Source organism: Martes martes (genome assembly GCF_963455335.1).
Source record: "Martes martes genome assembly, chromosome: 1".
NCBI classification, from domain to species: Eukaryota; Metazoa; Chordata; class Mammalia; order Carnivora; family Mustelidae; genus Martes; species Martes martes.
The window spans coordinates 177,845,004-177,857,184 of NC_137888.1; the positions used below are offsets into that span (position 1 = coordinate 177,845,004).

The following is a 12,181-nucleotide window of genomic DNA, read 5'->3' on the forward strand; positions in this document are numbered from 1 at the left end:
TCCTTAATCCTCAGAAATCAACTTCTTACTCCTGAAGCACTTTCTTACTCCCTTAAAGCAACTATTATATTCTGCCCAGACCATAATCACTAGGTTCTAGATTTTTTTTCCCTCTTGTGAGGTTCCATGAAGCTAAGCATCATGCAACAGAATTTTTTCTTTTGGGTGGGAACTGTCTTTTGTTAGAAACACTTTGACAGGAATGTAAGCAAAAACTACGCTTCAAATCCACAACTCAGAGATGTTAAGATCAATGAACTTCTCACAATAAAGAAGGATTCTTTCTCGCAAGTCACAGTTATAATCTCATTAACAGTTTTAAGATAATAATTTTAATACTTTACCTGTATGAACTGAGGATACTGTACATGCATGCACATATGCTTGCTACAGCTTATACCAATGAGGCTGGCTCCCCAGCTCATGGCTCCCACTTTCTTAGAAAGAGATATAATACACAAAAATGATGCTCAAGGAATCAATTCTTTCCCTGTCCGTATTACTTAACCCCTCCCCTGCAAAAACTGGATTAAATCCTGGGGTTAGCCAATTGGACATTTCACCCCAGAAATGTGAAATATGCAGAGAAAAGAGACTGGAAGTTAGTGGACTAAATAAATCATCTCTTTGGCAGGAACTGAAAAGAAACATCCAGCAACTTCCAGTCCAGCCTGTGGTACCCCATTCTCATATCCTTGGCTTGATAGTTTAACCCAACCTCTGATTCTAAATTCTATCTCAGAATACTTCCAAAAAATCTGTCTCTTCTCTCATTTTCTTTTGGGCTTAAGAGAACCAAAGTCAGTCTGTTTTGCTTGTAAGCAAAAAAGCTTTACATTAATTTGATGCTTTCAAAAAACCATATATTCTTTGAGGATTAAATATTTAATGCTTGATCTTTAAGCAAAAACCTGAGCTGAGAAAAAAAGCCTCTTCTGGATTTTCAAATTACAACGTAAAAGTTCACCTCTATTTCCTACATTCACTCCTAAATATTTTAATATTTAAAATGTTGTGACACTAAAATTAATTCAAGTCTAAGTGGACACTGCCAAATGAACCATCTGAACATTCAGTCTAAGAGACTACCCACAGTATTTAGAGATTCTGGGTTTTAGTTTTGTTCTCTACACGTAATTCAGAATGTCACAGACCCTATATGTTGTTATATACACTGACTGTCTTTATGACAGATCACTACTATTAAGTAACTTTATTACTGTTTTCTTCTTTATTAGCACCTTATCCCTTGATTATAGTGTGAATATAAATATCCAATGTCTTCAAAAACCTTGATTTTCCTAGATCAGAAATTAGAACTAAACTTAAAAATGTATATAGTTATGAATTTAGTGTCTGAAGAAGGTTGTACATTTCAGCCAATCATATCTATGAAGTTCTTATTTTTAATGGGAATATTAAAAATAGTATTAAAAAAGGTAATTGCTTAAAATTAAGGCAGAGAAATTATAAACTAAGGGGCGCCTGGGAGGCTCAGTGGGTTAAAGCCTTGCAGCATCTCATCAGGCTCTCGGCTCAGCAGGGAGCCTGCTTCCTCCTCTCTCTCTGCCTGCTTCTCTGCCTACTTGTGATCTCTCTCTGTGTCAAATAAAAAATAAAATCTTGGGGTGCCTGGGTGGCTCAGTGGGTTAAAGCCTCTGCCTTCAGCTCAGGTCATGATCCCAGGGTTCTGGGATAGAGCCCCACATCGGGCTCTCTGTTCCACGGGGAGCCTGCTTCCTCCTCTCTCTCTCTACCTACTTGTGATCTCTCTCTGTCAAGTAAATAAATAAAATCTTTATAAATGAATAAAAATAAAATCTTTAAAGAAATTATAAACTAAGAAAAATTATGTTACTGATGGCGAAATTTTCTAATAGAGAAATAAAAATCTTCAAACCGAATATTACAAAGCAAAGCTGATCCAAAACAGTGTTTTTAAAGGGCTACTGGCATTTCTTTTCCAACTATCCCTTAAAAATATGAATTTAATTCCTTAGAACACAAAGGGTTTGCTCAAGTATGTTTTAGTTTTTCCTTGTGGCTTTTTTAAGCTACTAAGTTCTCACTTCCATTTTGTATTTTACTGAATGAATATAAAAATTCAGCAAATTCTGGGGCACACAAATGGAGAAACTGTCACTTCTTTCTTTTATGAAAAACTGCATTGTTCGAATTGTTTTACATAGGTATCCTACTTTTATAATAAAAAATACATTTTAAATACCCAGCCACATTTCTTAACATAAGAAATTCAGTAATTTAAAAAATTAGCACATTTAGAAAACATCCCACTGACATGATTCTATAACTTAAAAGTTTTGTACTGTTCAACTATAAATTTTTAAAAAGCAAAATCTCTAAGAATCACAAATAACAATATGATTTTATCCATAAATCCTTATAACAATATAAACAACTTCTGAAGACTACCAACTAAATATAAAAGCAATATAGTTATGTTTCTTAAAACTTGACTTGAAATATGCTAATAATTAAGTCAATCTTACACTGAATACTCAGAAGCCTTTTTTTTTTAAGAATGAATAATACTTTCAAACTGTACTAGCCATCCAATACTTAAATTTTATATGCTTTTCCTAAAACCAAAGCTCTAACAGCACCATACGCATCAAGCCTAAATCAGGAACAATTGGTTTTTGTTTTTTTTTTTTAAGATTTATTTGAAAGAGAGAAAGAACACAAGGAGGGGGAGGGGCAGAGAGAGGGGGAGAAGCAGTCATCCTGCTGAGCAAGGACCCCCCCCACAACAGGAGGCTAGATCCCAGGGCCAGGCCTGAGCCAAAGGCAGACGCTTATGACTGAGCCACCCAGGTGACCCTAAATCAGGACCCATTTTGAAACTTTACAATATTTTAAGAATTCTAGACCATTACTGATATTTGATAGACATTAAATTTCAGAGCTATTAAAACACAGAAAAACATATGCCAATGAAGAAAATTTATCTTAATTTTAATTTAAAAATATCTTTTTGGGGGGCTCCTGGGTGGCTCAATCATTAGTGTCTGCCTTTGGTTCAGGTCATGATCTCAGGGTCCTGGGATTGAGATATGCATCAGGCTCCCCGCTCCCCTCTCAGCGGGAAGCCTGCTTCTCCCTCTCCCACTCCCCCTTGCTTGTATTCCCTCTCTCACTGTGTCTCTGTCAAATTAAAAAAAAATAATAACTTCAAATAAACAAATAAATAAAAAATTGGGGGGGTAACAAACTCTGGGGTTAAACCTTTTTTCTTTTTTTTTTTTTTTTAAGATTTTAGTTATTTCAGAGAGAAAAACAAGGAGAGAGAGAGAGAGCTCATGTGAGCATGCAAACAAAGGGAGGGGCAGAGGGAGAAGAGGAGAATCCTAAACAGACTCTGTGCTGAGTGCTGAGCCAGAAGCACAGCTCCTGATGCAGGGCTCCACTTCAGGACCCCTGAGATCACGACCTGAGATGACACGCAACCAAATGAACCATCCAGGCATCCCAAACCTTAGTTTTAATAAAATCTGTGATTATGTCAAAATTTTGAGAAATATCTGGAATATATATATATATATATACACACACACACACAAAGCAGAAAAAAATCTGAAAAGCAGAAATTTAAAGTAACTTCAATTCTATTCTCATATAATCTAACCAAGCTCTATACCACTTCATACATTATAAAGGCTATTATTATCTCTTGAAACTAAAGCTTTCTTCTCCCTACTCAAAATAGAAAATCAGAAATCTATGACAAAAATTATTATTATTGGTTTACCCCTTCTATAGCTGATTAGTCTTAGGCTCATAGCATATGCTAATTTAAGGGTCAACTGAAAAAAATTACTCTCTAAAGGAACTAAACTTAAAGTTTCGATCCTAATTTTAAAAATGAAGATAATATATTTGATACAGGTGAATGTTGATAAAAGCAGCAAGCAAAATATCATATGAAATATAATACTATAAAGCTAAAATAACAAATACTATAAGCAACTATGGTTTGTTTGCTCGCCAGTACACTCCCAGCAACTAGGACAGTATGTGGCACAGCATATATATATGCTCAATGTCTGCTGATTTAAGTTAACACCTCAGGAAATGGGAAGGAATGAAGGAACATAAACAAACATAACATTATCAAACAAAAACTAAGTGGTGAGAAGAAAACAAAAGGAACTTCAACATTCAGGAAATTTCACACCAGCATATCTTACACAGAATATCATATGAATGATCATGTAGTACGCTTTCAATAAATCCCAGCCCTTTTTCTTTCCCATTTTTCCTTTAAACAGGGTACACCTAAAATATTTAACAAAACTCAACGAAATTTAAAAATTTCAAGAATATATCTGCATACCTGAATCTAATAAGTAGATATAAAAAGAGATAAAGATGTACTAACTGCACAAATCAGTTGCAAATGTGATGGACCATATGTGCCTTCCCATAATTTTTATGTTGAAGCCCTAAGACACAATATGACAGTATTTGGAGATGATATCTTTGGGAGGCAATTAGGTATAGATGAGCCCATGGGGTAAGGCCCTTATGATGGAATTAATGTCCTTACTAGGAGACACCAGAGACAGAGGTTGCTTGCTCTTTCTCTATTTCGCCTCTCCCATACCCCCCTCTTCTCTCCTTTCCTCTTGTCATATGACAGATCAAGAAGGTGGCCTTCTGCAAATGAGGAAAGAGTCCTCACCAAAGCCCAAACATGCTGGCACCCTGATTTCAGACATCCAGCCTCCATAACTGTGAGAAAATCATTTGTAATTGAAACCATCCAATCTATGTTATTTTGTTACTATAACCTAAGCTAAGACAGCAAGTCAACTATTGAAGAAACAGTGACATACACTACAGAAGGATATAAAGATCAAAAACCAAATTATGACTTCTAAGAAGCCTAGCTTGGTAGAGAAATAATGGTTGTAATAAAACACCCATAACATAGAGCAGAAAACAATAAATGGAAAATTTATGAAGGCAAAGTTACTATGTTGTTTGAAAATCTGGGAAGGCAAAGTTACCTTTGTCTAAATAGATTTTAGACATACGGAAACTGAAAGGGAAGAGAAATCAAGCTCCTTTTATCTCTCCCACCATCCTTCCCTCTCTCTCTCACGTACACAATCTCTGAATTTGGCTACAGTAGTTTCTATTATTTTCTAAAGTTAGAAAGAATACTTCTTTAACAGATGAAGACAGGTGTGATTTTGCTTTTTCTTCCACTTACATATTTAATCCAGCTCCTACTTTGTCACATTCTCAGCAAGGCAATTTCAGCCCTCTCAACACTTGGGAAACCACAAGTAGAAACAGATTAGTAAGCAAACAGCTGCAATAAAAAATGTGATCAGTGCACATCAGAAATATGGTGGTTTCCATTAAGAAAGGGGGATCTGAGAAAGTTTTCAGCAGATTACTATGTATTTGAATAGAGCTATCTGAACAATCTTAAAAGACAAGTGAAGGTTATGCCATGAAGAAGAACATCAGAGGCAATCAACAGGAAGATGCTATTAGAATTTAATACTAGCAGAATACAGCACTGCACATTCAGTGAAATGCAAATAATTTGGTCAAGTTACAAATGGTGGCAAAAGATTGGAAAGTTAAGAAGAGCCCAAATCAAGAAAGAACTTTAATGAGTAAGACAATATTTGCCTCATTGGAAGAACAGAAGTATAAGAAGGAATGATATTAACTAATAATGTTAACAAGGGAGACTTTAAAGGGAACAAAGCAGAATGACCATACATCCTAGTTAGAACAGTCCTGGTCTACATCTGTTCACCTGGTGTTCCACCCAGTTTACCACTTGTACCATATTTAATGAACTGTTACTAGTAACTGCAGTAAAATATGCAGGTTTGGTAGGCCTCTCCACTTTGTACTTCCAACTTCTGCCATGATCCTGTCAGTTTGTTTATGAAATGCATGGATAATGAAGAGAGTCCTCACTTTAATGTGCAGTTAAATCTGAAAGATGACAGGAATAACTAATTTATCTTTCTTTCACCCTTTCCAGACTCGATGTATCTAATCCTTCCCTTTCAAGGGTTAGTATGCAAGGGGACTTCTCCAGAGGCTAGGGCAATTAGCATCTTTGGATGTGGAAGAAGTGGTCAACACTGCTACCACTAATGTCCTGCTGATGCATCAGCCAAATTAAGGCCTATGATTTTGTCCCTGAAATACAGAGCTGCCAAGCTATCAATGAGCAGAAGTAAGGGAAATTATATGTTAAGTATATACAGAGTAGCTAATATTAACACACAAAGCTAGTACTTTTTCACTAAAATGAAGAATTAAAGCTTCTCTCTTCCCAATGTATATTAAGACTCATCCCATGAAGCTAGCTAATGTATGTATTTGTGAATAATTTTATATGTATCTGTCCCTAGTTCCTAACACAGAGCTCTTAAAAGCCTTGTAAAACAGGGGTGCTAGGACAAACTTCTGCTCTATTATAGAGTCTGTGGCCCCAGTTCCTGACAAGGCACTCTTAAAATCTCTGGACTTTCCTGAGTGATAGAAACAGCTTCTGTTCTAATGAAGCGACTCTAATGAGGCGATTGATGGGCTCCTGCATGGGGGCTGGTATCACAAAGACCAAGTGAGAATCAATTTGGAACTTTCAGCACTGCCATTCTCCATTCCCATTCTCCAAAGAGAGGAGAGGGGCTAGAATTGGAGTGAATAATCAATCATGCCTACATGATGAAGCCTCCACAGAAATCTATAAACTAGATTCAGAGAGCTTCCAGAATCAAGAACAAGAATGCATTCACATGCTGGGAGGGTGGTGCACCCCAAACTTCACATGGACAAAAGCTTCTATGCTCAGGATCCTGCCAGGCTTCACCCTATGTTATCTCTTCATCAGGCTCTTCATTTGTATCCTTCAATATCCAGTGTAATAAACCAGTAATCTAGTTAAGTAAACAGTTTTCTTGAGTGCTGGGAGCCACTCTAGCAAATTAATAGAACCCAAGGACAAAGTCATGGAAACCTCTGATTTTTCAGCCTGCTGATCCAAACCACAGGTAACAACCCAGATGTGTGACTAGCATCAGGGTAGAAGAGAGACAGTCTTTTAAGATTAAGCCCTTAATTTATGAGATCTGACATTAACCCCAGGTAGATAGTGTCAGAAGTGAATTGAACTGTAGGACATTCAGCTGGTGTTACAGAATTTCCTGAAAGCCCACACATGTAATGTCAGAAGTGCTCAGAGAGTAAGAGTAAAGGAGAGACAGAATTTTCCAGACATATTTGATTAGGTAAGAGGCAAACATCTGCAACTTTCACCTTCACTGAAAATCAAGAATAACACTTATAATTAAGACTATGAATCTTTGACAAGTAATATTTATTTCTCAAAATTAAACTTTATTAAGTTTCTCAAATAGAATTCCAAAGGTAAAACTAGAAGACATGGTTAAAGATTTTGATCATACCCATCAGTTTTTATTTCACAGGTGAAAGAACAAACTATAAGACACATTTTAAAGCTTGATGTATGCTTTTTCCTATGAAGTAGAATCTTTCAATCTCAGCACCACTGACATTTTGGGTCTGGTAATACTCTGTTGTTGGGAGTTATCCTGTGCAATGCACAGCATCCCTGGCCACTACCCATTTTCAGTAGCATCCCCTCGCTAGTACCAACTGAAACAGTCTCTAGTCATTTTCATCCCTGATTGAGAACCACTGCCGTAAATTTTGGAAAAGGAAAGTAAAGACAAGTATTACAGAATTAAATGAAAACTTGCAGAAAAAGCCCACATCTCAAAAATCTCAAATACCTTCAATTAGTTTTACTGTTAATTACTGCAAAGTCCTGCGAGTTTACATAAATACCATAGGTAAGATCAAGTATTTTACTTACATTTAAATACAAGAATATATATATTCAAAACTAATTTTTTTCAAAACTTATTTTAAAAAGAAGAACAATCTGAAGGTAAGTCCATTTTTGTAGGTGGTATTTTTATTCTTCCTGCTTGAGTACCAGAACTCTAGGACATTTCTGCAATCTCAGAGTGCTCTCAGTATTCAGTCAACTGAAGAGCAAAATGTAGTTTTTTTCCTGAAAATAACTGGTTTGTTTTGGCCTATTTACAAAAAAATGCCAGAACTAGATTGCGAAGAAAAAATTTACAAGAACAAAATTTCAAATACAGTCATAAAAATTAAAAAGACACAGCTCATACTTTGTTATCTGAGGTCTCTTTTACTGATAAATATGACTACTTGTCCATGGATTGTGCCTAAAAAGACAGATATATGCCAGAAATAACAACCCAATCCAATCATTACAAAAACTATTCTTTGCTATATAGTCATGACCATCTTTTTTAAACAACTCGCTGCTTGAGACTGTCTTAAACGCAAATTATTCCTAATACAAAGAAGTGTAATTATTTAGAACTAACTTCATCGGGCTAATTTGTTATTTTTATCAAAAAATTTAGCAGAAACCCTGAAAAACAAATCCTAACTTCATAAATGAGGAAGACAGAAACTATAATTGGAAATAAACAAATGGAAAGAGGTAGGCACAAAATAAAAGAAAGCAAATTAAAACAAGATACCATTTTCCATCTATCAGATTTTCAGATTTAAAAGCCTAATAATGCCCGGTGCTAACAGCGGTAGAGAAATAACTTTCCTATAGCGCTTGTATAAGCGTTATGTTGAAAAAACTTTTTGGAAGGCCAGCTGGCAATACCTGACAAAAAAATAATGCCCATAAATATCAACCTATAGATTCCATTCTTCCATCTGTGTCAATGTAAATATGCTCACTTAGGCACTTTCTGAATTGTTTTACAACTGTAAACAATCTAAAGAACCATCAAAGAAGGATAGGTTAAATAACTTATGGTATGTCCCAAAATATGGAATTCTATGCAACCTATAAAAACAATGAAGCAAACTTCTGTTTTGGTAAGATATCCAAATATAGGAGGTAGCAAAAGGGAAACTGCCCAAGTTTGATATTACGTGTTTTTTAAAAAGAATTAACATACACACATTTACACATACACAGAAAGATTTTGTTACTATATAAGAAAAAGGTTAAAAGTATAGTTTGATTTTTTGTTGTTAGCACTAAAATAAAAAAACCTTTAATTAGATAAGCTTATCTAAGCAGTACTGATTCCCATAATCTTTGTACATGAGTTTTTTCACAGTATGGGCACAAGAATTATTTAATCCATGTGATCCATTAAACTCACCATGCAGTTATTTTCACCAAATTTCTCCTTAACCAAAATGGTGATGTAAACAGAAAATGTATGTACTGTAGTCTCCATATTCGAGATTCTTAAAATATTTAAGACTACAAATATTAAAATTTACCACCTGTCTACGCACCTAAAATTTTGTCAAAAAATAATTTTTAAAGTGACCACATCGGCGCCTGGTGGCTCAGTGGGTTAAGCCTCTGCTTTCAGCTCAGATCATGATCTCAGGTTCCTGGGATCGAGCCCAGCGTCAGGCCCTCTGCTCAGCAGGGAGCGTGCTTCCCTCTCTCTCTCTCTCTCTCTCTGCCTGCTTCTCTGCCTACCCGTGATCTCTTTCAAATAAATAAATAAATAAAATCTTAAAAAATATATATATAAAGAGACCACATCGTAACTGTGGCACTGATTTCTGTCATATCCTACAGCAACTAAGATAGCAAAATCAAATGTCACAGATAATATTTACAAGAAAACTGGCTAAAGTGACAAGTATCCCTATGAACCTTCTAAAATAAACAGGCAAGCCTAGAGAGCTATCAGTATCTACAGAGGAGGGAGACAAAGACTACTTCCCTTACAATAGCTCCTGAATAGGAAAACCCTGAATTCACTAACAGCACTTACTGAGGAAAAAAGAAAACTAGGCCACATTATACCCACATTCAAGATTACTTGTTGCAGAAATACTCTGCTGTGCAAAGTCCCTAAAAAAGGTGGACCTGTCTCCAGATAATTAACTACCTTGAGACAAAATAGCCATAATCTCAAAAATCACCCTGCAGTCACCATGGACAGTATTCCTAAAATAAGACCAGAATAAAACAATCTCAAAAAATGTCAAATTCACTTTAGTACACACAAACAATTCTGAACAGAAATATTTCATCAGTTAACAAGCTATCTCACCCTCCCTCTTAGAGATATACAATAACGCAAAAATTACAAATGTACTCACAATAGCTTATACCTCTCAAATACCAAATTCTTCTATAGCATATTTTTCTCCATATTTTTCATCTGTAAATAGAAATCTTACCACCTACCTCCCAATATTGAGAGGTTAAGATTTTTGGTTGGTTAAGAGTAACAAATCCAAAACACATATATTGAAAAGAAAGCTAGGCTCATACTTCCAATTCCAACTAAAATATACATCAGTCTTATCACCTATACACTTTAAATTTACATGTCCGAAAAATTACAATTATTAAAATTTTCAGCCTTTGAGGTTACTGGAAAATAGTCTAAATCACAAATGTCAAAAGTATAGCAAGTTAAAAAAAAAAAAGTATAACAAGTAACTTACCTTACTGACTCTTCCAGTAAAGTATCTTCTGACACATTTTTTTCTTAAATCAGAAATTACCACACCCAACCTCCCCATATTTGCCACAATCCCCAGGAAACTAAGACATGTCAGTGCTTAGAAGATCCTATCATGGTATGCCACAAGGAAAGGAAAGCTGGACCCGTACATTAGTCAGGATTAGATAAGAAGCAAGAACATCTCAGAAATAACTATTAACAGATTCCTGTCAAAAGCATAATTTCAAATTCTCAAGGTTTTAAAAGAATTCTCAGAGTGCTTCAGTAAAGAGGAAAGATGTAGGGTGCCTGGGTTAAGCGTCTGCCTTAGGCTCAGGTCATGATCCCAGGGTCCTGGATGGAGTCCTGCACTGGGCTCCCTGCTCAGCAAGGAACCTGCTTCTCCCTCTGCTTCTCTGTTTCTCATGAATAAATAAATAAAATCTTAAAAAAAAAAAAAAAAAAGAGGAAAGATGTGAGAAGACAACATGGGACAAGGAGTATAAAAGTACAGGCTACGAGAGGACCTAAAGGCAGAATGCCTGAGTTTAAATTCCAATTCTGACACTCACCAGATGCACTATCTTAAAACTTTTTAAGATGTGTAAGTCTCAGTATGTGCTTTTAAAAAGCAGAGATACCTACTTCAGAAAGTAGTTGTAAAGATCAAATCAAGATACACATATGAAACATCTGACCGTGTCTGGCACAAAATGTTTACTCAAAGTTTGCCTTTCACGAAGAAAAACCACTTTAACCCAAACACAAGTCCTATGTGAAAACTCTAGACCCTTAAAGACAAATCCCCATTTCAGGTTCACGAGCTTAAAATCAATCTAAGACTCCACAAAGGAGTTTATTGAGAAGCACCACACACAACAAGAAGTAACATTTGGAGAATTAAATTTTAAAAGGGTCAAAAATACTCAAGATACCCAGAAGCTGCAAGGAGCCTAGACAAATCATAGGGAGACAGAAAAAGAAAGTACAATGTACTGTATGTCTGAAGAAGTCTAAGTCAGATCTAGTTATAGCAAAGAAGGAAAATATAATAGCTAAAGCAAAGTTTTAGAAAGCAAAATGAGTAACTAGCTCAGTCCCAAGTATAAAAAAGTTTGATGAGATTTAGGGAAGTCTTGGGCCTGAAGAGAGATCACTGTAACTGGTCAATGTTTTTATTCTTAGGACTTCATTTCAGTAAGCTGTAAACCTTTTAAGTATCAAAGCTGGTATTAAATTAATTTTTAGTACTGCTAATTTTTATTTTCATATCAATCTAAAAACAAAATAAGGAATCTAAGATTTACTGAATACCTGCTATTTCAAAAAACTCCGTGAAGTTAAGTGTTGTTTCACATTTTCAGCGGGGGACCTGAAGAAAAAGGCGGCTTAAGTAACTAACCTATTCCATCATGGTCATTCACATAGATTATAAGGAAACTAAAATTTTCACCAAGATTGTTTTCTAAGCTAGGGTCAAGCAGATTATAAACACAGAGTCAAGAGAGATACCCTCACAAATTCACCTCCAAGAGCATCTTCACTGTACCACAGAGCCTGTCAATAAAGCTTTTCTCCACCCCCCTCCCCAAAGACACACTGGTAAGTGGTAACAAAAA

The 12,181-nt window shown here is 35.6% G+C and overlaps 1 protein-coding gene across 4 annotated transcripts in view; it reads right to left on the reverse strand.

The window, feature by feature from the left end:
- Positions 1-12,181, reverse strand: part of PPP4R2 (protein phosphatase 4 regulatory subunit 2) — a 55,169-nt gene that overhangs the window by 32,550 nt on the left and 10,438 nt on the right. The window contains exon 1 of one of the 4 annotated variants that reach the window (XM_080808277.1): positions 11,877-11,919. The exons of the other annotated variants lie outside the window; for them this stretch is intronic. The gene's annotated coding sequence lies outside the window, so the exon portion shown is untranslated. Of the gene's footprint in view, positions 1-11,876; positions 11,920-12,181 lie in introns of those variants that run through there. 4 annotated transcript variants of the gene reach the window in all.